At 45.0% G+C, this 24829-nt stretch overlaps 1 protein-coding gene across 1 annotated transcript in view; it reads right to left on the bottom strand.

Annotated features, from left to right (window-relative positions):
* Positions 1-22251, bottom strand: part of LOC120895263 (connectin-like) — a 94922-nt gene extending 72671 nt beyond the window's left edge. The window contains exons 1-2 of the mRNA XM_040298430.1: positions 21771-22251; positions 21591-21669 (exon numbers count right to left, since the gene is read on the bottom strand). The gene's annotated coding sequence lies outside the window, so the exon portion shown is untranslated. The remainder of the gene's footprint in view (positions 1-21590; positions 21670-21770) is intronic.
* Positions 22252-24829: the final 2578 nt, after the last annotated feature.

The raw sequence follows: 24829 nt of genomic DNA, 5'->3' as shown, positions 1-24829 counted from the left end.
AACCGTCTTGTAAATGGCTTGCAATACGTGTAATAGCACACAAGTGTACACAAGCTTGCATACCTTCAGGCGCCTGAGCAAGTAGCTATTCATCCCGAACAGAACACAGAACTAGGTGTCGGTAGGTCGGCCTCTCACCACTACAATTGCTCTCATAAGCTTCCGCTGTTATGTTTAGCGTTGAACACCGCGTTGGCCACTGCGCCATAGTGGCCACTTGTTCACAAGCACAATATTTGTTTTGCACTTAGCTTTAACGCCGAAACAAACCCCATTCATCAGTCGGATTAATTTATTCTGCAGCATAGTAGGCCAAAAAAAAAACAAAAAAGCAAAACAGATAACAAAATGCTCAAACACGGTTTCGAGTGATGCGTTTGGTAGTTATAATTTAAATACAGCACGAACTGGCCCACACCGGGGACCAACCGCAAACGGCTGCCAGCGGCACTCCGGACGACGGCTGATAAATCAATCAGCACAACAACACGCACCATGTTTCTCACCTCATCACAGGCACGATCAACTGTGGTACATTTCGTCGCTACCGGTGCTGTGTTTTCCTCGTTTCCCCGGCGCTGCAGCAAGCAGGAGGATCAGTCGGCAGCATTCCGTCCCGCACAGCACAAGTGGCATAATTAATTTCGATCACACGCTCGTTGCACTTCCGGTTTCAATCTCGGGCGCTTTTCGAGCCCGTTCTTTAAGCTGTGCTGCTACTGCTGCTGCTCGCGTAATTGAATATTATGATAGCCCTGTAGCCCCCACCCGAAAGCAAACGATTATTTGCGATCGGCCCAAATGGAGCTGCACGGCTGGCCCACTGCTCGTGTGTCGGTAAAAAGCAGCAAAAAGAAGCCGTACGCAAAGCGCGGGTAGTGCGTGGCAGCAAAATTCGTACCAGTGCGTGGCACGTGGTGCGGAGTGTTAATGCTTAGCAAAGCCTAAAATATGTAAACACCTGGGATTAGCCGGCCTCGAAGCTGGCCAGGCGTCAACGCGTGGTGTCGCGGTTTTTGACGCGTTTTTACGCCTCATCACCATTTGCAGCGGTTGGGAAAAGCGCGAACCGTGCGCCGTTTTGTGCCGGGTTGGGGGATGGTGTTAGCAGTCGCCTAGAAGAGCCTTCAAACACATACACCTGCACAAACACATACACACACATACACACACGCTACTCACAGCAAACAGACGGCAACAAGCAGCGGCACCGTGTGTTCTCCGGCGCGGGCCTCGATAATCTGCCGGTAAAAAGTTGAGCTCGATTTAATTAAAAACGAAGTTTAATTAATTTTCAAAATTTATAAAGTGTCACTTGTCACGCGGTGCCGGTTCGGTTGGTGGGTTCGGAGGCGGTGGGTAACAGCACCGGTAGCATTTTAGTGTGTGCGGAACGGATGATAAACGGTCCGGGCGAGGTCACACTTGCCCACGGTCGGAGCGTGTGATTTTGACGCATGTCGTCTCGCTCCTTCCCGCAAACCGGGCTGGTACCGGTCAAAGTTTCCCGTCGTCCTGCACTTCCGGGCTGCACGTTGTCGCATTCGTCCTGGGCTGGACCCCATTCGGGCAGGAAGTCAACCGTCGGGCCACCGTTTCGTCGCCCTAATCCCCCGACCCGGGTGGGTGTTGGAAAACTAACACAAACTGACCCTGTCTGCGCCCACACTTTCGCACCGTGCCGGGGTCTGTGGCTGGAAAAGTCTGTGCCGGGGAGATTTCCGGGGTGGATTGAAATTTGCGATTTCAATTAAATTATTCACCGACTGACGGTGAATGTGTATGGGAACAGGCAGGACAGGCGGTGGCAGTTGTGCGTGACTTGCGGTGGCATAATTATTTCTGATTCGATGCTTAGTGCAATCCTCCGGGTGCGGAACTGACACTGCAAAACAGAACTGTCGATGGGTGTGAGTGAGTATGTATTTCGGCCTTTTTTGTATTTTGTATTTTCACTCGGAAACCAACCAACAGTTGTGCGTTTGCAGATTGTGCTATCTGCTTTTAATGGCGGTGACTTGTTGGAGTATAATGCGCTTCGGTTGGCTCATGGCATGACACAAAACCCCTTTTATTCGAACAAAGCGCTCGATTGTCCTCCCGTGCCTGACAGAATGTAATGGTTCAACTGCAAAATCAAACCTCACCAGTGTTCGACGTTTTGTTGCGAAATGCAACCTCTCAATGAGACCCCAACCTGCGGCACGAGAAAAACCTCAAAAATTCATTTGCCCTTACCTGGCCACTTCGGTCGCACGGCTCTTCCGTGAAAGCACAACATTTACACGTGCTTGTGACGCGAAAAACCGCATCAAACCAAAGCGTTTCGTGGGTTCGCTTGCAAAAGTTGACACCGGGGAAGTGTATGCGTTGTTCGAATTGCGGTTGGTTCGGCTAACGACGATTGCATCGCGGTTCCAGGTTAGCGCACTCGGGGGGTTTGCAGCATACAACGCTCTACGTTTCATTTTGTTTGATCTTTGGATATGAGACAAATCGAAACATTTAGATCAACGCGTTGTGGTTGATGGTGGGAACAGTGTTTCAATTCTCAGCGTTCATGGAACATGCTGGGTTGGGAAAACAATTGTGTGGTGGTTTTAGATACATTTCGGTCAAAAGATTGCTGCAATATCAGGTCTCGTGTAATAAGGATAAAAGCTATCAATTTTTATGCGTATTTAATTAGAACGAGTTCCAATGGAACGAGTTAAAAATAAATTAACAATGCATTGAAAATTGCACAAAAAATGTATAAAATGCCTTTGAAACATTTGCTCTGCCTGGATGGTTTTACCTCTTTACTTCTTTACTTCTTTACTTCTTTACTTCTTTACTTCTTTACTTCTTTACTTCTTTACTTCTTTACTTCTTTACTTCTTTACTTCTTTACTTCTTTACTTCTTTACTTCTTTACTTCTTTACTTCTTTACTTCTTTACTTCTTTACTTCTTTACTTCTTTACTTCTTTACTTCTTTACTTCTTTACTTCTTTACTTCTTTACTTCTTTACTTCTTTACTTCTTTACTTCTTTACTTCTTTACTTCTTTACTTCTTTACTTCTTTACTTCTTTACTTCTTTACTTCTTTACTTCTTTACTTCTTTACTTCTTTACTTCTTTACTTCTTTACTTCTTTACTTCTTTACTTCTTTACTTCTTTACTTCTTTACTTCTTTACTTCTTTACTTTACTTCATTATTTCTTTACTTCACGAGCATTTTTAGCGTTGAAGTCTTCGTGGTTGAAGAATAAATCGACTTAATAGACCCTAAATCAAATCCCATCACGTTGTCGAACTGTAAAATTGTATCTTGCCCTGAAACTGTTACTCTTTCTCGTTATGTCGAAATTATCTAACACGACAGTAAAGTTTATGCTCAACCGAAACAACACAACAAATCAAATAAATATACACAACTTCCAGCAGAGGTGGTATGAATTATTTTCCTACCCTTCTGCCACTTCCATCCTCATCCCACATCCTCGCCATCGTCAGCCCAACCCTACACTCTCATTATATGAAGCACGATGGATGTTTGTTGATCCGGCTCTATTTGTTTTCCTGCTGGCGTCGACGTTGACCGACCGAAGGCTCGCAACCAAGCTGCAAACTGCAACCCCGGTCGGAACCACCGGAACCATGTGATAAATTTTATTAGCTCGTAATGAACAGAACCGTACCGCATAATCACCATCGAACAATCGGCCAATGGCGCCATCGGTAGGCAGAGCAGATTCCGATTCAAATCCCGCACTGCCGGCACGCAAACGACTGTGTGTGCGGGATTGTGTACCGATGTCATTCTTTTGTCCGTTCATTCAGCCATCCAGCGCAAGACAGATGACAGACCAAACCGGCTGCACTGAGCCCGTCTACGTTTTCCATTGCCATCGTTACGCAGCTCGGCGTCAGCACCTGCGTACGATTTTGCACCGGAGCTCCCGGCTGCAGGCCCGGATGGTGGATTGCGCATCCAATTAATCTGGAATTTCCTGTCGAACCCACGCGCACACCCACCCTTTTAGGCAGATTTTTCCTTTCGCAAACTCAGCATCAGCACGTCCATCTACCGTGGACTACACGGCAATGACCAGTCCAGTCCCGCACGCACCGGCAAAGATGCAGCCTCCTGGCGCATAATCCCTCTGTTGCACCGCTGGGAACATGAGCTCGGGAGTGAGTGGGTACAGCGTACAGCCGTGCTCGGTGTTTCGGTTCGTTATTGCGCCCCACACACACACACAGCGGCAACCATGCGGTTTGCGGGTGTGTGTGCAGGCGTGCATCCGTTATCAATTTCAAGCTATAATGATATTTGTTCGCGTTATTTTATTATAATTAATTAATTTCACAAACTGCCCCGACATGGCGGCTTCCGCGAAACTCACACCAACGCACCCACAGGGCACACAAACACGGACATGGACATTTTCCATGCGGATGCACCCGGAATGCGGGTGCAAATGAAAACAACGACCACCTGTCCCACCCAGCTCGCCAGTGTTAACGGTGTTTGGTTCGCGTGTTGACCTTCGTCCTTCTGCACGCTGGCCAGCGCCCGAGCTGACCGTGGCTGGGTTGCGTCGGGCTGCGCGGGTTTCGATAAAAATGGAAAACAAAAGCCGTGCCAGCTGGGAAATGATGGAAAACGGGGCTCATCATTTTCGTGCTGGCGCTAGCTAGCGGCGGGACGGCGGTCGGCCTGAGCATGACAGGATTATCGGGGACACAATTTTAATGAACGTCAGCCAGTGTCCGTGCCCCGCAATGCAAACAATCGGTTGTAATTAATGATTGTTCATTAAATGGAAAATGCAGAGCGGGTTGTTGTTGTTCTTGCACCTGAGCGTTCAGCGGTGGAAGCGAACTTTAGGTGAATTCAGTAACCATGAAAGTTTAAATTGTCTTATTTAATGTTATAAAAGAATGTTTTTCAACCGATCAGTTGTGGTTTGTTCGGTGTTGTTGATTATTTAGTTTACTCATTTGTGAAGCTAATTGCATACCTTCAGGTGTTTAACGTCACGTTATGGGAAAAGCAAATTGATTTTGTGCATCAAAAATTTGAAGTTCAAGTGAAACTGAATGTGATTTTGTTTGTTCTTCAATTCACGAATGTACCGTTTACCCTCACATTAAATTCCTCAAAATGCGGAGAAGAAGTAAAAACAACTTTACGCAAACCTGTTTGAATCCAAGTTGTGATTTCGTAGAAATTACTACCCGTAAAACTGTGTGTGTCATTTTTTCTTGTGAGAAATACGCCTTTGCACACTTTTTGCTGGCCTTGAAAGTTACTGTTTCTTGCGGTTGGTTCCAGGAATGGTCGTTTGCGGAAAAATGTGTACACGCTGTTTGAATACCGGGAATTCATGAATGAATCATGTGCGGAAAGAGAAACATTTGTATGAGATGCGTGGTTGTATGCCACACTTTATCTAACTTGTGTTAGATCATACTTTTTACCTGTAAATCATTTAAGAGTAGAGTTCATGTTTTGGTTTATTTATCACTGCAGTTACCTAAGCTCTGCAGTAATAGTTTTGAAACACAGCCTTACATATTTTTATGGGAAATTTAGTATGTCTTTAAAGTCGTTAAGGTTCACTTTGGTTCAGCTAAATCACAGTAATATTTGGAAAATGGTGCTTGAGCTCAATGTGCAACAAACACAGATTTGTTTTATGTTTGTCGTATCAAGACCATGCTTCTTAATCCTGCGGGGCATTTTCCCACTCCTTGCTCTCTCATCCACATCACGCTGATTGATAAAGCTGTCAACAAACGTATTAAACACTCACTCACGCACACAAACGCACGGCAAGCGCCGAAATTTACCACCCACTCGTCGCGGGAATTTAATTAACGTGTCAAGTGAGTTCGTAACCGCTTGTCTAACGATCTGTTTCGAGTTTAACGCGTCGGGGATGTTTGGGGAGCGGCGAAGGATGGCGAAGGTTTTTGTGTTCGTTCCTCCCCTCCCCGTTGAGGAAAATGGCAAACAAAAAAACAAAACACACGCACCCCCCCCCCCACCAAATCAACAAGTACCTTTCGAACAACGACACTTGACTTGGTGGATCGTTTCGAAATTGAAGCACCGTGTGCGGGCGAACGGGCGGTCGTTGCGCGGCACAGGCGTGACTGCGGGTGCTTAAACCAACCAACTTAATGTCTGTTTTCGCTTTCATTATGCTGACTCTCGACGGCGCTTCCTTCGCACCATTTAGTTAGGGGCGGAACAAACGGGTGCCCGTTGCCTTAACTCATCCGCTACGGTTGCACATTATCGATAATAAAGGTTTTAATAAAAAGGCCCTCACCTCCAGAACGTTCATGGAGCTAGAAGTTACGGTGCCGCACCAGTTATCTGCACACCCGTTTAGGTTCTCCGTCTGGCAACCATAACCATTTTTGGCGGACGACTGCCATCATCATCGGCACCATCGTCATGCTCGTGAGTCAAGTGAAGTGGTATTGTATGGAAAGAAATGTTTCCTCTTTTTTTGTTGCATTTTTTTCTGTTAATTTCCCTGCGGCAACGATCGTCGAATCCATTTCGGTTCGTAAACGAACCAAAGAAAAAAAAAAAACACATTCTCGGTGTCGTTTGGTTTTAAGCGAGAAATTTATACGAATCTTGCGAAAGGCACAGTGAATCGTTTGCGTTAATGGTCGGGGATAAAAATAAAGCATTTGCCGCATGCCACATGGGTTGTGGAGTTTTTTGTTTGGTTTTGCCAGCCCCATTTTATTGAATGAGTTCTTGGTTCGTGGAGGCTACCAGCAACCGAGGAACAGCGAACGCGTTTACTCACAATATAGCGTGGTAGGTGAATTCGCACCTTGTCGTTTGTCAGATTCACAAAAGATTCTGAGTAAAAAAGTTCATTTTCCAGCAAATCGAAGCAGCTGTATAATACCTTCTGGATTTGTGCCGACTCATTCTGTGCGTGAGTTGCGGTCCACAGAAACAATCAGCTTCCCGTTTGTCGTAATCGTTTGCTCGGCAAGTTGATGGTATCGTTGCAGGGAGCACTAGTGAACTTTGATAAGAACATGATACAGAGCCCGAAAAACAATGCTGTGGAAAATGAAAAGCCGCTTGTTTGTATTGCTTCAGATTCATCGCAGGAGTGAGGTGGAGAATATTCATCTTGAACCCGATTGTAACAAAATGATAAGCAACAACCGCTTGCAGGTTGCCGTTTGATTCGTGCCGTAAGCTGTTACTTTGCTTAACCCTTTAGAAAGAAGCTAAATTAAGGCGAGTGGAAAATAGTGGAAAATATGTGCGTTTGTTAGTAAGGGTCAAAATGTTGTTAAATCAAAAGGTTTGTCACGGTAAAAGCAAACCAATTACAACTCCAGCTGTAGAACTTTCAGCTTTGTGACATGCGGATTGCATACTGTAAGGCGGATCCCTTTGCGCAAGCAGTTACTTTTTAATATTTGCCATATATATTTGCGCATGATTTATTTTTTCAGAACATTTAACGTAAAAAAATATCATTCGAATAATATAATAAACATCACAACAATAATTTTCTTTTAAAACAAAATCATTCTACCAACGCCACCGCACTCAACTACTGGCATAAGGGTTAACGTGACGCTTCAAAGATTGAAAAGGTACAAATAAGGGTCACTGGCTTTCACGGCAGGGCTGGGGAGGGTAGGGGAAGGGAAGAAGCAGCGCTAAAAAGCGATCCGCTCATAAAGCAAGAAAATCGCCGTGACGGAAACGACGTGCGGTGAAATACAAATAAGGAACTCGAGAGCGGTCGTTCCACAAGAAAAGGCAACGATTTTTATCAAACCAGCCGGGGCAGCAAACAAAGAGGCACTGAGAGGGTGAATGAAAAAAAAACACCACAAAAACAAATCATTCTCGAAACCGTTTCCAGCGCGGCGGGGGCAGGTTAACGTCAAACAGCTTGGGACACGCAATTTTAGGATTAATTTGTGTCAATCTACGGCAAACAAAAACAAAACTGCGGAAAATTGCGCCACCGCCACTCACATTCGCTGCCTCACGCACACACATACACTGCGTTACACGTGTGTGTGTGTGTATGTGAGTATGTTTGTGCGCACGATGAAAGCCGTTACAAATGGAACTCCACCATCACCCCGTGCCCCTCAACGACAATGCGAGAAGCAACAATCCTTGAGAAAGGTCTTTATTTCGTCCTTCGTTCATCGTTTGTGTTTTATTTTTTTCAGTTCAACGTTCAGCTCGGCGTTTTTTCACTTACGTTGGCACTGTTATCGCTTTTCTTTGGTCGATGAGTTTCCTTCTTTGCGTTTCATTATTTGCTTATGTCGCGGGAACGCACCTAGGCGGCGTGTGGCGCGTTTTTTTATTATTCTTCTTTCGTTCTCTTTGTTCAACCGTGGCAGCGGCGGGGCAACCGAGGCAATGCAGAACCCGCGCGTCACGGTACCAGTGGAGGAGAAAGCTTTTTCAGCTTTCGGCTCAATAAAACATATTGCCTCGTTTCGCATTCTACTTCGCGCCAAGCACTTGGCTTGATGCCTTTGCCGTTTGCTTTACGGTTTCCAGCGCGAGAGGTAGAGCGAGCGAACGATACGCGCTTTAGCGAGCGCGTTTACGAAAGAAAGGGAAAATTATTTTTCCATTAGTCTGCCCATTAATAAACCGTTTGGATACTTTCGCTTTGTTTTTCGTCGGTGCTGCCTTTGTAACCGTGCAAAGTTCACCATCGTCATTCACTGTGAAGGGAGCGGCGGGGGCTGGTTCCTTCCCCATCCCTTTCGACTTCCGACTTCCGTGTGTTTCGTGTGGAGGTGCGTAAGGGAGAAACGATAGAAAATTAGCCTGCGTCATATTTTCCACCAAAAACCGGGTCGTTTTTATTTGTTTTAAGTCATCCCTTTACTTCCCATTCGTTACCGTGAGCGGTAAACTCATCCTGGGGGGCGATATCGGAAGTTGTTCCCCCCGCTACATCCCGGCAAGGGACTGAAGGCACCGAAGGAAACGGAACACCACCGTCGCCGAAAAGTGGTGGAAAATTGAAACATCATCAAAGTGTTTGGTGTAGGGAGTCGAGGTGCAAGGGAGCACCATGGCTAGGGATGAATAGCACACGCTTTGCATGAATTGCCTTACGTTTCAGTTTTTTCAGAGCTATAGTACTCCACTCTTACCACAAAGGATGTAACAGTGGAAGTCAGAACGGGTGTCACGGTGACTTTTTACTTTTATTTTACAGTGTTTTTTTTTCACCTGCTTTTAATCGGACGCAAGATGGAGATTGTATGCCATAGGGAATGATTGGGGAACGTATTTTGCTGAAAAAAAAGAACCATTGCTACCCTATCAAACACTGTACCCCCACTGGACCCAAAATAAAGCGAATGTGTTAGAGGATGGGATGATTTTTTGAGTGTGCATAGCAGAATTGTCCCCACGGACCGTTTCGAGTCAATAATGCACCAGTCAAAGAACCGCAAACAAACCATCCCCCCAGTACAATGACCCTTCTACCAGGAATAGGTAGACAGCAACAAAAAAACAAAAACAAGATAAATGTGATATTTCTGTTTTATGTTTGGCTGGTTCGCTTTATTTCTGTTTGGTTGCAATTTTTTCTACCCTCAAACCAAACCGAACCCAATTTGACTGGAGCTGGTATTTGAACGGCTATTTCTGGCTGCTGGTTGCCAATGGTGCGGGTCAATTGAATTTCTGCAACAAATTTGCGATGGGATCGGCTCGACCTTTTCACAAAACGCTGTGACAGTTGGGCAAACGCCGGAGCCCAAGGGTAGAGTTTGTTCGGGAGGGGTTGGGCCACTCCGCTTAAGGCGATTGCGGACGGTTACTGGGAAACGTTAATTTCATTAGGAGCGTGGCGTAACGGGTGCGTGGGAAAAAAGTGGATGGCAAACGTTTCTTTGACTAGATACAAATTGATAGCAAACAAAGTTATTGACAATGATTTCCGGGACCGTATTTGTCCATTGCAAATGGAGCGATTAGGGTTGAAGAAGGGGGTGCGATTGAGCGAAGGTATGCGAAGCGGACGCGTTTTAGTGGTTAAATATTGTACCTTTTTTAAGAATACGCCAACGGTATCGCAATCAAGCATTACGCTGGCAGTGAATTCATCTTAAAGATTCAAATTTAAATATATAATCATTACTAACTGAAAATTGACTTTTTCATTAGTAGATTTTAACGTGGAGTAGTGTTTGAGAAGATTCTGCACTGGATTAAGCAACGCCTAAATGTAGATGAATCTTTAAAGCGTCATCGTTCATTACAGCTCGAGGAAGTAATTATGATTTGCGTATTGCATGCATTTAGGCGTTGAAACTTAAATAACCTTAAAATTTAAAAGTATCAAAAACTGTAAACAATGTTCCTTACCAAACCGGTAACCATATCATTCTTTGTCTTCATACAGCGCTTGCTTCACCAACCTGTAGCCTACAATCAGCGCCGATGGAACCGATTGTTCACGTACACAGCTCTCACTCCGGCGGTCGAGTGTTACGATCTTTGAAACGCCAAATCAGCACTGCCATTCAACCACTCATAGCTTGTTCAATTTGCATGCCTTTTTTCCCACAATCATACAGCATCAATTCTACTCTCCGCCAGTCTGGTGTCGGTTTGAGAAGAAGCTTGCCTTCAACGTGGATTGGAATTTCCCCCCCAACCGCTCGCGGAGAGGTAACAAGGGCGGGGCAACAAAAAGGAAAATCCCGTGTTCCAGCTAGCGCACAATAAATATCAAGAATGCATTTATTTCACCCACAAACTCCCTTGTGTGGAGATGAATCCGTATTTTTCCTGATCGGATGCTGATTGGATTTCCTTTCGATAGATGCCTTGGCTTGCGATTTCCGTACACTCCAGAAATAAGCAAAAAGAGGAACGGATGCACACGGCACATTCAGTCGTAGGTGATGGAAAGTATGAAAAATCATAGAATGTGCACAGCTAATGTTCCCTGCCAACTTCACACTCACATGCACTGCTGCAGCGCGGCTTTGGAAGAAAGAATGCATATGTAACAGTACTGTACCAATGGCCAATGAGATGATATGGTACTGCGTGTTTTGGCCCTTATGGTGTTTAGTTCTTTCCGACTTTTGCATTTCTTTATGGAAAGAGTTGAATTTTCCATACACACTTATGATTGTACAACGTGGTGTTGGCTAAGTTCGTCTTCAAATCAATCCAACGATTTCAAAGAGGATAAGCAAGAGAGTGCAAATAATGCTGCTGCGTAATGGATTTTTCATTCTTAAAGAACGTTTGAAAGAGAACAAGAGTAATATTTGGGATGATTTTTAAAGCTGCAACCAATCTTTTCTTGCTACTTTCGAGAGATGCAGTTTGAAAGGGCTAGAATGAGCTAAATTCTAAAGGTATTTTTTTCTATGATGGCTCCATTTTCTAGCTGTTTTGAAGCGGCAAAACTGTTCCGAACGGCAACACTGCAGACATTTAGAAGAGAAATACTCAGCATCGACTACTTTTATGTGAGAACAGTCTGAGGAACAAGCGGTAAGATGGACAGGATTGTGCTCACGAGCTATCTTTCCCCGAACCGAGTTCACTTTCGCTTGACACCATGTGCTCGATGATCGGTTCGCCAGGTGGAAGAGCATTTTTGCACCTTACCATTTTGCAAAAGATCGAACCCGTCCTCTGAACCAAGCACCGAGCCGTACACACCGGAAGCGGAAGGAAGACTAGCGTCCTGCTATCGGAATGCACCAGCATGCTTCAAGCAAGCATCATTTCCTAACCGAACACCATCTTTGCACTTTTCTTGCGGAAACGGAACACACCGACATGGGTAATATTTGCTCCTTTGCGAGAAGGGCATGGGTCGCTACCTGTTCCCGATAGCAGAGCATCTGGCACGCCGGTGATAGCTTGTGCAATCGGAAAGAGTTTCACCGTACTGCAGCTGTTCCATTGACTGGAGAGGGTGAAAAATGCATTCGGATTAAAGCACTGGCTACAAATGGCTGATGAAGTCGATAAGCCGGCACCGGCAATTGCTGCGAGGTGAGGTGGGGATTTCTGTTGCCAAATGGTTGATTTGTTTGCTGGCAAAACCGATTCGTCGAATCGATTTGCAGAGCTATTTGTTGCACAATGTTTGCACGATGTGTGCGTTGGGAAGCTGGGAAAGGTAAACTTTAAACGTGCTTCCCGCTGTTTCTAGAGCTCTGTATCGAAAACAGTTGGCATGCATGTGTTGAAGTGTTATCTATTAAATTTAAATTTTAATTTATGAAAATGAAACAAGAGTTTGTAATCTGAATAGAAACAAACATATTGAACGAACACAACATATAATGAGTCTAAGGAAATGTTTAAGCACTAACTCAATAAAAGAATAAATTTGTCATGCAAATAGCATACTTTTAGGAGTAGGGTTGCTACTCGTATGGAAGGATTTATTTTAGATAAATTACAATTCATCTAATAAATTTTCTCAAGCTCTGTCGATGTGTTGCTTTACCATTAAAAACACACAATTGGACGCCATGTCATCAAAAAAGATATATGATAAGAAACATTAATTAAACTGGGAAATAATCGCAAGTCTTTTTACTTTTCTTGCAGCGTCTTTGAATGAAAATGAGCAAAGAGTCCTCGGCGTGCTCAAACCGTCGCCATACTTTTGCCACTGGTGCGGTGGCAAGTGACAGTGCTATTAGAAAGCCCGGTTTTATTTATTAGCCAAACGAAAAGATTCTGCCGGACAATTGGAAAAATAAATATTGCTGCAGCGTACTCAGATTGTACCATCCAGAAGCGGGGAAAACAAAATCCGCTCCGTTCGTCTTGCGAACGGGAAGGATATTATTTTTATCACCGCCAGCGCCCGTACCGTGCCCGCTGGCGCTGGTACCATTGGCTGTTTATTGTCCGGCTAGCACGGGCCAGCCCTCAAATGAAACCAACCCGGCAACGGTCTAACCGCTGGCACCAGTCAAGCAAACGGGAAGATGGTCACGGAGCACTGGAACGTTTCATGATTCATTTGACCGGTTCGTTATGTGTGTGTGTATGTGTGTGTGTTTTTTTACTCTTCTGATCTTGCTTCCTCTGTGTAGTGTGCTGTCTAGCAAACGTGAGCAACTTTACCACTACCGCGCGGCTGTCTTCGTACCGAGTTTAGCGCTGCAAACGCTTTCCGATGGAGCAGCCTGGTGTTTCACCGTGGTGAACATTTACCTCGAGCTGCATTCGGGTCGCTCTTTTCGTTCCACTCGTTGCGGGGCAGGGAGAAGGAAAGTGGCGAGCGAAAAAAGACAGAAAGAAAACTTGTTAAAAGTAAGCAAGTGTTCGTGCTAAAAGCTTTTCATTTCATTTCACGTTCCATTTCACTTGAGCTGTCCATGTCAGGGCCGAGCAGGGTTCTGCAATGGCGGATAAGGATGGCGCAAAAGTGACCTTCTACTAATGCCACACACACGCACACACTGTAACGTGTGGCATCGCGGCAGGAAGCATACAATGTCGAGGTGTAACCGATCTGTTTGAAGTTCGTTGGAAGCTCGAAGTGAAAATGTAACAAATGAAATTTACAGTCCCGTGTTTTTGATTCCGTAATAATATTCTCGCTTAGTGGTTGGACACTAACACAATGAGACGGAAGCGTAATGGAATGATGCTTTAAAGAGTAGTAGCTGTTTTATAATAAAGTTAATTAGACGTGTGTCTTACGGGCTCACCAACTCGCCCCATGCAAGGCGCAAGGCAAGTCGCAGCACGACGTTTACAAAAGCTGAAATGTGCAAACATCGTTGATGCACTCCATCCCACTGCAGCTCTCCACCACCTACCGGGAAGTAAACAACAGCGAACGACCTTCCGGACGGGGAAGCAATCTTTGGAGGTTTACTTTTCTTTCCACTAGGTAGGATGGGTCACCGTTTTTAAGTAGCGCTGCCACCATACATGCCCTGATTGTTGAGCTCGCTGGGTGTGTGAGTGTCTGCCAAGGGCCCTTTGAAATTGTAACAGAAACGCTGTTGCTTGCCTGGCCCGGCGCAAGGGAACGCCGGACAAGGTTCAAGCACCAGGCCCTAACGGTACCAGGATCCGGCAGCTCGTACCATTTTCACCACATGCTGAATTACTTGACCCGATTGCGGCGGAACGGTACAGTGCGGTACACACCCACGGCATACACACAGTACCGGGGACACACACTGTTGGCTGGCTGGCTTGCCATCCACCCCGGTTGCTTGTCCGACAGAGCAACATTAATTTAATGTTCACTACATTTCTCGTGCCTTCATCACGTTTTTCGCGCTGTGCACAAAGAACAGGACCTTTCTAGCTCCGTAGCGTACTCTCTTTTGTGTGTATATGTACCCCTATGTGTATGTGTGCATAGTTTGTTTTGTATTCTTTTCTCTCGCGTTCGCTACCTTACCAACGTGCGGCATCAAAGTTAATTTTTATTATTTTACACTATACTGGTGCGCGCACCGCCACTCGCGCTCTTGCTGCTGTAGTGTTAGTGCAGCTTCGCTTCTAGTTGCCTGCGTGTGCAGCAAACCGAAACCCGACCAGCCGGGTGCATATTTGCTGTGAAAAACATCATTTGCTAGTGCGCGGTGATGCTGCAGCAACCACCAGGCGTGTTAGCGGGGTGAAGAAGAAGAAAAGGCGTAACCTTGTTGTTGCAGAAGCGTTGGTTTTTGTTGTGGAAGCGTTTGCTGTTATTTTTTTCTACCATCCCACACTGTGGCACTAGTTGTTACTGCTGTTACGCTACGATGCGCCCGGTATGTGTGTGTGTTTGTAGTGCTTTTCTTTCCGTGTTGTCTGTCGCTTCCACAAGGCCAGCGGTGCCCCACCCCTCAAAGGTAAGGAAAGTTGAATTATGACCGTGCGTCTGGGTGGACGGACCAACCGATGCGCGTACTGCATAATGCATTTTCCGGCTGCCATAGATTACGCGAGTGTCATAACGCGGCGTACCTTTTTCTTTAAATCATTAGCATGCCCGCTAGATAACACGGCACAGCTCTCGGGTTTCTCTCGCGCTCTCACCCTTGTGCCACCTATGCATGTTCGTTATAGCGTTACGCTGCCCTAGTTTGGGCGGGTTTGGGGCGCCAGGCTGTGGACACGTTGATGCCAACCGGATAGCGAAACAGCTGACATTTAATTAATGCTACCCTGGCTACCACTGGCAACGCGGAATAACGCTGTCTGTTTTTGTTTATCACACCTTCTGTGCAGTGTTGCGGGAGATTAAGAAGGAATGCAAGAAGAAGAAAAAAAAATAATTGCGAGAAAAATGGAACATCTGTTTAATAATGGGTCGTTGGGAAAATATGACCACCGTGTATGTTACGCCAGGTTCTTCTCATTATCTACACCGCGTAGAACCGTGCGGCAGATGTGTTTGCCTTAGAGTATGCAATCTGCGTTACAAAAAGTTTGTTTAGTGTAATGCATACGCTAGTTTCTGCACACATTGGAAACATTCATTTGTGTTGTAATGCATTCAATGAAAGCAAGAAGTACTGAAAACAATTTGCTACATTGCTGAACTTTGTTAGTATTATCTATATTTTAAAAATGGTTTGCCAATACCGCAACATTGACTGTAATACGCATTGTCTACATTTAGGCGAACTTACTGCTTACGTTGACACGTGGCAAACGGTCAGCTTTTAAAGAAATCCGGGGCAAAATGATTTGGTGGTGCGAAATGGGACCTCGGCTATTTGCATTTTTTTTTCTTTATTTTTACAGAGACTTTGAGCCAATTGGCCTCATTCACCTCTTTCAAACGGTAGATTAATTCTATACTTAAAATCTAACATTCTTCTTTGCAAGCCATTTGCATTATTGACAGATTAACTCGTTAAAATGACTCTTTTTACGATTGAAAAACATCAAATATAATGTTAGATGCGCACCATGAACATTTCAGAACCTAAGATTGATAAGCAAATGAATAAATTCACATATAAAATAATCGGCCAAAATTCGGTCTCGAAATTAAGATTTCATAAGCTTATAAGAAGAAGTTCATATTAAGAATTTAGCCTCTAATTAGATAGAAGAAATCCCCTTTTATGGATGATTCTCGAAACTACAAAGTAAAAAAGTAACTACAAAAGTAAGTACAAAAAGTAACACGTGTGTTATTAAAATATTTCAGCTATTTACAAAGCTATTTAACAAAACAATCCAATACAAATCTTACATCTTTACCCTTATATTTATACCTAGATGCAAGAGCTTAAACCAAAGCCTAAAGTCCAACACTGTAATCCATTTTGCCGCTTCGTTATGATTTTTTTGAGATTTTGTGAATGACCATGTTGTCTCATAGAGAGTCTATTTTACCATTGGAATGTAAAGTGGTTTACCCAATGAGATACAGAGCAAAATCCTGAACAGTTTCACTTTCCCCTACAAGATTCATGAACCTTTTTTTCTTACTAATTGTTCTTCACGCGCAAAAAGGCCTTCAAACAAACTTGGAATGCTGAAACTAGTAAATATTTCGATTTAAAAAATAACTGATGGTTTCTATTGGATTTTTTACTTCATAAAAAAGCTCTATATACTGTAAGTGCAGAAATACGGCAACAAAATTGTTGCCCAAACTCCAAAATAACCACAAACACAAAGCATACCGTTTACCTGCTGTATTTATGGCTCTCCATCATTCACCAGCGCTTGATGTAGCCTCGCAAACCCACACCGACTTTGAAGGGTCGATTTTCAATTAGTGTTAATTGAGAATTCTCACCCTGGGAGCTACACATTGCACCGTCGCCATGGTGGGAAAGCCCATTATCTATCCCATCATCGATCCCTTCCCTGGCAACGCGCCGGGCTACTGTTACAACGCCCCGAACGCTCACACGTACCCGGCTGGTGCTATCTTGCGATCTTGAGATTAAACTATCATAAATTTAAAAATTTCCCCATTTTCCATACTCACCATGCCTTTCCAGCTCCGAAAATCAATTAATAATACCACCGTTGTCAAGAAGAAGGCTCGTGTTTGAGAAGTTAATCGAAACGGCAACACTGGAACACACAAACCAACAGGACAGGCAGGATAGAGAGGAGAAGAAAGAAAAAAAAAACACGAACACGAGGCTAACTGCATCGAAAGGACCCGAATGCCCGACTGCCGGTTGAAGGAAGGAAAAATTAATCAAATAAATTATCGCATGCAATCTGCTCCCGGGTGGTGTCCCCGCTTGCCGCGTCCCACCGCACGCTTCCACGCAAAGTCGGAAAATCAGACACGCAGCGCACGGCAGCGCGGCGGTGCGAATGTGCATGTGTTGGAAAGAATTTCGTTCGTTTTTCCGCCCGAGCTCATCCGTTCAACGGGAACGAGATTGCTCATCCATGCACCAGAGCGGCCCATTGGCAGTAGCAGCAGCAGCAGCAGCCTCATCTTCACCCGGGGCAAGCAGTGTGTTCGCTTCGTCTTGTTCCGTAATGTCGTTTCATTGGAACGCCGGGGCAAGATGGCGTAAAAGTGTAAAAGAAAAAACAGGGAAAATTGCACCGTGTCAGAAGGAAAGAAGCGACCGTTGAACGGCACACTCGGGCAGTGGAGTTGATGTTCGAGGCAAGATGAAAGGAAAATTATGTTTAGAAAGTGCACCAGTACTAGTGGGTGTGAGTGTGTCCATCACCATGTCCCACACAGTTTTATGCGCATACACAGTACATCTAGCAGGAGGCATTACGACGGCAGTGGAGAAGCGGTAAAGCGGTTATTCGATAAATGTATGCCGTTGAAGAGACCATCGAAGATTTTCATCATCCTCAGGGCAGTTTTCACGTTCCAGATCTTGCATGGGGAGGAGCAGCAACGGGAGGGAAGGCAATCGGGCGTGGCAAGAAATTATGACCCTTCCTTGGGTTGGTATGCTGGCACTGGTTGAGCACTGGCTCGATGGAAAACCTGCTTGGATGAGAAATACTTTCTCCAGTGTGCGCAGCATGATTGAAAATTAGTTTCCGGTCAGTGAAGATTTATCGCAAATTGAGCCGCCACCGAAAAGTGTTTCCAGCCAAGTGTTGCGGAAATGGAAATGGTCTTGCGTAGCGGAAGAAGCGGTGGGAGCGGCAACAGGCTTAACACTGCCAGCACACGATTATGCGATAAGAGTCTTTTTCTCCCCCCTCCCCCTTTTTGCACACTTGCACACTAGAGAGTTCATGTTTAATTACCCACTTGGAGACTTTTTGAGCGTTTGGCTAACAATTGCACCGAAACAATCAACGTTGCTTAATTGGTAGAGATAAGTGTTTAAAGATAGTTTTGCTTTTGTAGCTTTGGAGAGGTTTTTTTGAGAACAATTTATGAAGATTAATTACAAAACAAACATGCCCCTGAAACATGTTTCCAAAACGATGAAAAATATGAAACCATTTTTTAACCTAATTAGCCTAATTTACCCGCTTCATTTCCAATTGTTGATAAAGGGAAGACGTCATAAGAAAATAGACGTGATCAATCATAAGAAACTGAAAAAACGAAAACCCGATGTCATTGCGAATAGAGTAGATCATTAGTTAGGAACATAAATTGATGATGCATCCTAGTGTTGTGTAGATTTGACATGAAAATATAAACCATTGTCCTGCGTTAACTTTTCTAACTTGAAATAAACCAATTGGAAAATATGAGAAGTTGTGTATAATTTATTTTGTTCTGTAATGCTCTCGTCGTACTTAAGCAACTAATCAGTTTATTGCGATCAATTTAATTGGAATATTACTATTGTCATCGTTAATAAGGTGAACACCAGCGCATTTATGTGTCAATTGCCGTACTTTGCGGGCTTTCCGAATGTCATATGGTTTAATTCTGCATTTAACCGTTGATGGAGTTGGGCTTTGCACCGAAAGAAGCAAAATAGAAACTTTGTTTTTACTGTTCAAAATCCCTGCCGAGTTAAAACCTGCCAACACATCGTGCACCTCTCCCCCCTCTCCCCCCCCCATCCTCTGAGATTTGCCACACCAAACTCTATCCAGTTCCGCTTACACAATCGATGGAAGAGTGTGGCGTTTGTTGGCTGATAAAACATGGCAGGAATATTTATGTCTCGCACAGTCAGCGCTGACCAAGCATCATCCCGTTTGGCAGACGATAAGCGATCCACCCGGACTCTTCACCCCACCACCAAGAGAGTGTAAACCAAAGAGTGGACAGCTTCCAAAGTTCATATGGTGTGAGGGAGAGAGAGAGAGGGGGAAAGAGGGAAACGATGGACACAGCCACACACATACATGTACACGTAACTACACGCTTCTCGGAACAGCGGCCAACCAACCGACCTACACATGCTGGAAAACTTGTGCAAACGGACCAAACACGAAACATATTCTATCGGTTACAGACACACACACACACACACATACACACACACATACTACATACACACATCGAGAAACACACATACACACACAGTTACAACCATGCTCACCGAAATGCATGCAAACACCGGTTTGGCTAACATGGTTAAAGTTTTGGAAAAGTTCCGGCCAAGTTGGAGGTTTTACTTCCACCGCAATCCCGTTCCTTCCCTTACGCGCCCTTCAGCGCTCGCCCTTCTCCTGTTGCTCCTGCTGTTCATCTCACTTTGTGCGTTTTTGTGTGTGTGTGTGTGTGTGTGTGTGTGTGTGTGTGTGTGTGTGTGTTTCGTTTCGCCCGCTACCCGTCTACCCCAAGAGTCAATGGTACCTGGCCGGAATGGAGGCAGTTTTCAGGTTCAGTAATGATCAAAGGTGGTTTTAGTGGTTGGCTGCGTGTTTTCTGTGCGCACAAGGTGTGGGAGAGGGAAAACATTGCACACACACACACACACCCCCCCACGCGTTTGCTCCCGTTGCGCCCGTACGCTGTGGTGTCCGTCGTTATTTTCAATGGAAAAACTTTTCTCCAGCGGCCTCCCCTAATGCCAGCCTCGCTCGCCTGTACGTATTACAGTAAATTGGGTATCCTTTGCGTTTGCTTCACTCGTTTTCGTGTGTGTGTGTGTGTGGGTGATTTTTTTCGCCCAGCCCATCAGGGCTGAACATGAACCAACGGACGGAACGGGTTGGAACGAGCGGCTGCGGTTGGCAAGCGATACATCGGTGTGAATGGGTTTCACCCGCCCGCCGTCCCGTTTTTCTTTTTGGCCTGACCTGCGAGGTGAAGGTGATGAAAAAGTTTCACTGTCCAGTGATGTGGTTGTGTGTGTGTGTGTGCACAAGTGATGAAAGCAGAACGACCACCGGACACAGACCGGTAGCGTTCAGTGATATGACCTTCTTTTGCTGGCTTGATCCCACCGGTCGCTATGAATTTCGGCATCTGGATTTTCTGCTATTTAGAAGCACATTCTTTCTTCTTCCTGGTGCATGGATGGGAAGATTTGAAAATTAAATAACGACAAACGATCCCCCCCCCCTTCCTCCCAACGCTGGGGATAGATTTCTCAATAGCAAAGTTTCAATTGAGTTACTATCTCCGGTGGAGGTCGAGCTGGACATGCATGCGTGCGGGGCCATTATGTTTGACAACACGGGAGCAAACTTTTCCGTCTAGACACCCCCGGATGATGAATCAAAGGTGCTCGTGAAGCGTTAAAACTCACCGGTGCAGAGAGGTGTAAATTTGCCGGTTTGTGGTGCCCGTTGGAAAACCGTTGCAGTTAATTACAGGATGGAGCAATTTATTCCATCATTGGAGCCGTCGGTGCATTCAGGGAGAAAAGTATTTGTTATGAAAAAGTTGCAAGCTCATCGTGCCATAGAACTAGGGATGACATAGCTAGACCAGATGTTTACTTGGCACCGACAACAGTGTGGATGCTGGTTGCCAACCGACCATTCCATAGCCCGGAGGAAGCAGTTCACCTTAAAGATGCTGTCGCGACGGTCGCAGCTGGAACTGTAGCGTATCTTTATATTTTATATTTTATATATTTATTAGCCGCGTTCGAGAGGAAGATATTTGGAAGGGTTTTTCGATCACCAATGGGTGGAAAGAGAATGGAGAAAGCGCTAACAACGCAACAACCAACAATACGAGTAGTACTGTGATCTCGGTAGCGCTCACCATGTTCAGGAGGGCATGGCCATGTATGGCGCATGGAACAGGACAACTCATCCCGTAAGGTCTACAGGGACATACGTGGTAGGTCACAAGATGAAGTGACAAAATGACGTCAAGGCGTACGCCATTGAGACCGGGCTAATGGATTGGCAGACACTCGTACAGGAGGTCAAGACCGCAAAGCGGTTCTAGTGCCGGATACGTAAGAATGTAAGTTTCCTATTGAGGTTTGTCGTATGAATGAAACAACATTGAATGTGTGTTTGTGTTTCACTTGGTGTGATTGATGTAATAAAGCTTGAACTTAATTTAATTTGTTTTAATGTTTTGACAGTAAATAATAATTATAATAAGTGGTGCGAATAAGATCCAAATTTTCAAGACATGCGACACTCAACTGCCCCGATGTTCTATGAAGGAAGGTATATATTTACTATATGTTACTCTTGCAGTATCGATTAGTTAATAGTTCTTACCTGTTTTGTCAAATTATCAAATCAAATTTGCACTGTTTCTTATTTGTTTTTGGAATATAACTCACTACACTTATCTTCACTGTTTAAAAAAAAAAACAAAAACGCTTCCGGAAATTAATACAATGCTATGTAATTCTTCATCAAAAGCTCGTTGAAACGACGCACAGTAAACACCCCTACCTCCTTCTCACTGCCAAATGCGAAACCGCACCAAAAATAAACGTTATTCAAAGTTCACAGGATGTCCACGTGTTTGCATGCTGTTCGTTTGTGTTTTGCATTGGTTCGCTAAAAGCCGCAGCTCTACAATGTCTGCCAGTAGCGCCGACTATGCATTTGTTTTATGTTGTTATGCTGCTATTTACCCGGCACAGGCACATCATGATCTCCCAGAACGAGGATGAAATTCAAGCGAACGAATTACGATTTACCCACCACCACCACCATCCTCTGGTGGTCCACCCGACAGTTCAACACTTCCGGCACGGATAAAACCACACCGCACGCTAGCACAACAACAACAATCACGCCTCACGTACGCGTTGTGAAGCGGCCAAACGGTACACGGAACGCACAGCACGGCGCAGGCACACGCAAAACTACGCGAGCAGACCACTCGAAACGGTACGGAATTACCATTCGAAGCACAAATTTTCCACTGACAGCACGGTCGGACACGTTCGCCGCCGGGACCGAGTGGGCACTTTTCGCGGCGCTTTTTCCGGCTCGCTTCGGGTGTTCCGGCGCCGCTTGGCTCGCACTCGAAGCGTACCGAACGAAATGTGCTGGCCAGCTTCGGCTGTGTTGTATTGCACACGCACACAAACACACACTCATACGCATACAAATCTGCCGGTCTGTGTGTCCTGTGACGTGCGACAAGGTTGGACCATGTTGCGTTGTAGCACTGGAAGCCGTTACGGCTGCGTTACGGTGCGTTATGCGTTGCAAAGGATCTAATTTTCCCCTCCGAGGGAATGTTTCGCAAGGCGCTCAACCATCGCACATGTTTCGCAATGCAATGCAAGAGCTGTTTTGTGCCGTTCTGCTGCTCTCGAGCGGAATTTCCCTCACTCTCTATTTATGCATGCAAAAATACAGTTCGTGAAAATGAGCAGAACCCCTACTGTGGTGTGGGGAAATCAAACGATTCAACAAGTTGGAGAACGGTTCGCGTCGGAACGACCCTTCTCATCGCTGATCGGGAATGATAGGCGCTAGAGACATTATTAGCCACACACACACACACACACACACACGCATATCTACGGCAGCTGGCAAACAACGGTGATTTCGAAGAGAAAATTGATATATTACCAAACCGCCCAAGATGTGGGCAATGCTGGTACGACAAAAGGCAATGGTTCGTCTTTTGTTTCCGCGCGGTAGGACAAACTGAAATCGAAACGAAGTTTGTTTGTAATTCCCGTCTGCAAACACAGCTCACAGATGATACATTGGAAGCTGGCTACGAATGGAATGCCTAGAAATAGAACGAATGTCTTGTTTGACCACCGATATGTTACCAGTTGTGCCTGAAAGTCAGTAGCCCTGGACATACAATTGCATGACTTCAACTCAAATCAGCTTCAACGGGTCTGAGCTTTAACTTTAATCGTTTAATGTTCGAAATCGTTTTTCTCTTCCTGTCCCTCCCGGCCACTAATTACAACCTTTCGCTTAATGACTCCATCGAATGTCGCGCACGGAACCGTACCGTCCGCCCCGACTCAGTCAATGCTGCATTCAGCCAATTTCCTGTACACCGGACACCGATATTGGATCAATAATTGACCATAAAATGAATTAATTTCATGACACCAGGACAAAAGGTTTGGCTCGCCGAACCGGAACGCAAGGAACTAATTTCATTTTATTCTCCTCCTTAATAAGGCGCTTCAATGTTTACTTTTCCATTAGGCTCTCACCAAACGGACGCAAACGGATCAACAAAGGGCACATCGTGGGTTGAGGCGCATGCTTCGGGTGGCAGCGGCGCTCCATCGACACGAAACCTCAAACCGAACCTTTCCCCCCGGCTATCATCTGCTTTATCGGCGGGACCACCATAATGATGCGTGTTATTGCGACGAGTCATCAAATTAATTTTATTGATCGAATACACCATTTCACCTGGCGTGCGCTTGCTGGGCCGAATGAGGCGGGGGGAGGGCTGGAGTTTGAGAAAAGCGAAAAGCCCAAGCAAGAAGACGGCAGGACCTTTCGCAGTGCTCCAGAGTCGTCGGTCGCCTGGCAGTTTGGAGCAGTCGCTTTCGGGCGAAGGAAAAAAAAGAAAAGATTACAGATACCAGAGTCGGAAGGAAGCAAAAGAATCCTCCGTACAAGGCCGTACCCATCCATCAGTGTCAATCATTGCAAAGGCAAAGGCCGACCAAACGGCAGTGCGATTTTTCGTAAACGTGGAAGATGCCGTGTGGTAACACCGTTCGCAGCACACCATCTTATCGTTGTCAATCACGGGCCATACCGATTCGCACCGGCCTTATGATTGGTGTGTCTAGGTTTCGGGTGAAAGCGGAATGAATCAGATTCCTGCAGGGGACTCTCCCGAGACTGCAGAGCTGATTAATCGTAATGGATTTTGCATTGAGGGCAAACCGGGTGACGTGTGGCGTTACTGTTACTGCTTTCTCGGGAAAAGAAATGAACATCTCTCCGTGAATGGGCCGGGAAGCAATCACTTCGGAAGAATTCTGGTGAGGGGCTCTGGTTCTGATTGAGTGGAAAGGTGTTTACCGCGTATTTATATGGAGCTATACATGAAGCTATTTTTACCAACGTTATGAATTGAGAGCATTAATTAACCTGATGAACTATTTGGTGGCAAAATACTGGTTTCTGGAACTCATGGAAGCAATCCTCTTATGGAACATTCAACTACGACCTACAAAACGGGTATGGTAATAGAATAAAAATTATCCTACAACTGTGCACAGAAAGAGTGTCGTGAGAATAAACACAACAAATTTCATTTATAATATGCAAACGTTGTTTAAAAATATTTTTGTCAATAAAACAAATTACGTAGAATCGTGGGGTCCATGATAAAAAAGTTGTTAATCTAAAATCCGAATTGTCGTAGGCGTCATACATGAAATAGGAAATGCTACACTTGAACACAAACAAAAATAAATGCAAAAAGTCATTAAAGGCATTGAAAGAAATAAGTAATAAGTGTTATAAAATATCTGATTAAAACAATTTTTTGTTTACAGTAC

The sequence above is a fragment of the Anopheles arabiensis genome, chromosome 2 (genome assembly GCF_016920715.1).
Source record: "Anopheles arabiensis isolate DONGOLA chromosome 2, AaraD3, whole genome shotgun sequence".
Lineage (NCBI taxonomy): Eukaryota > Metazoa > Arthropoda > Insecta > Diptera > Culicidae > Anopheles > Anopheles arabiensis.
The sequence above is the reverse complement of the archived record's forward strand: the minus strand, read 5'-3'. Positions and strand labels throughout refer to the sequence as shown.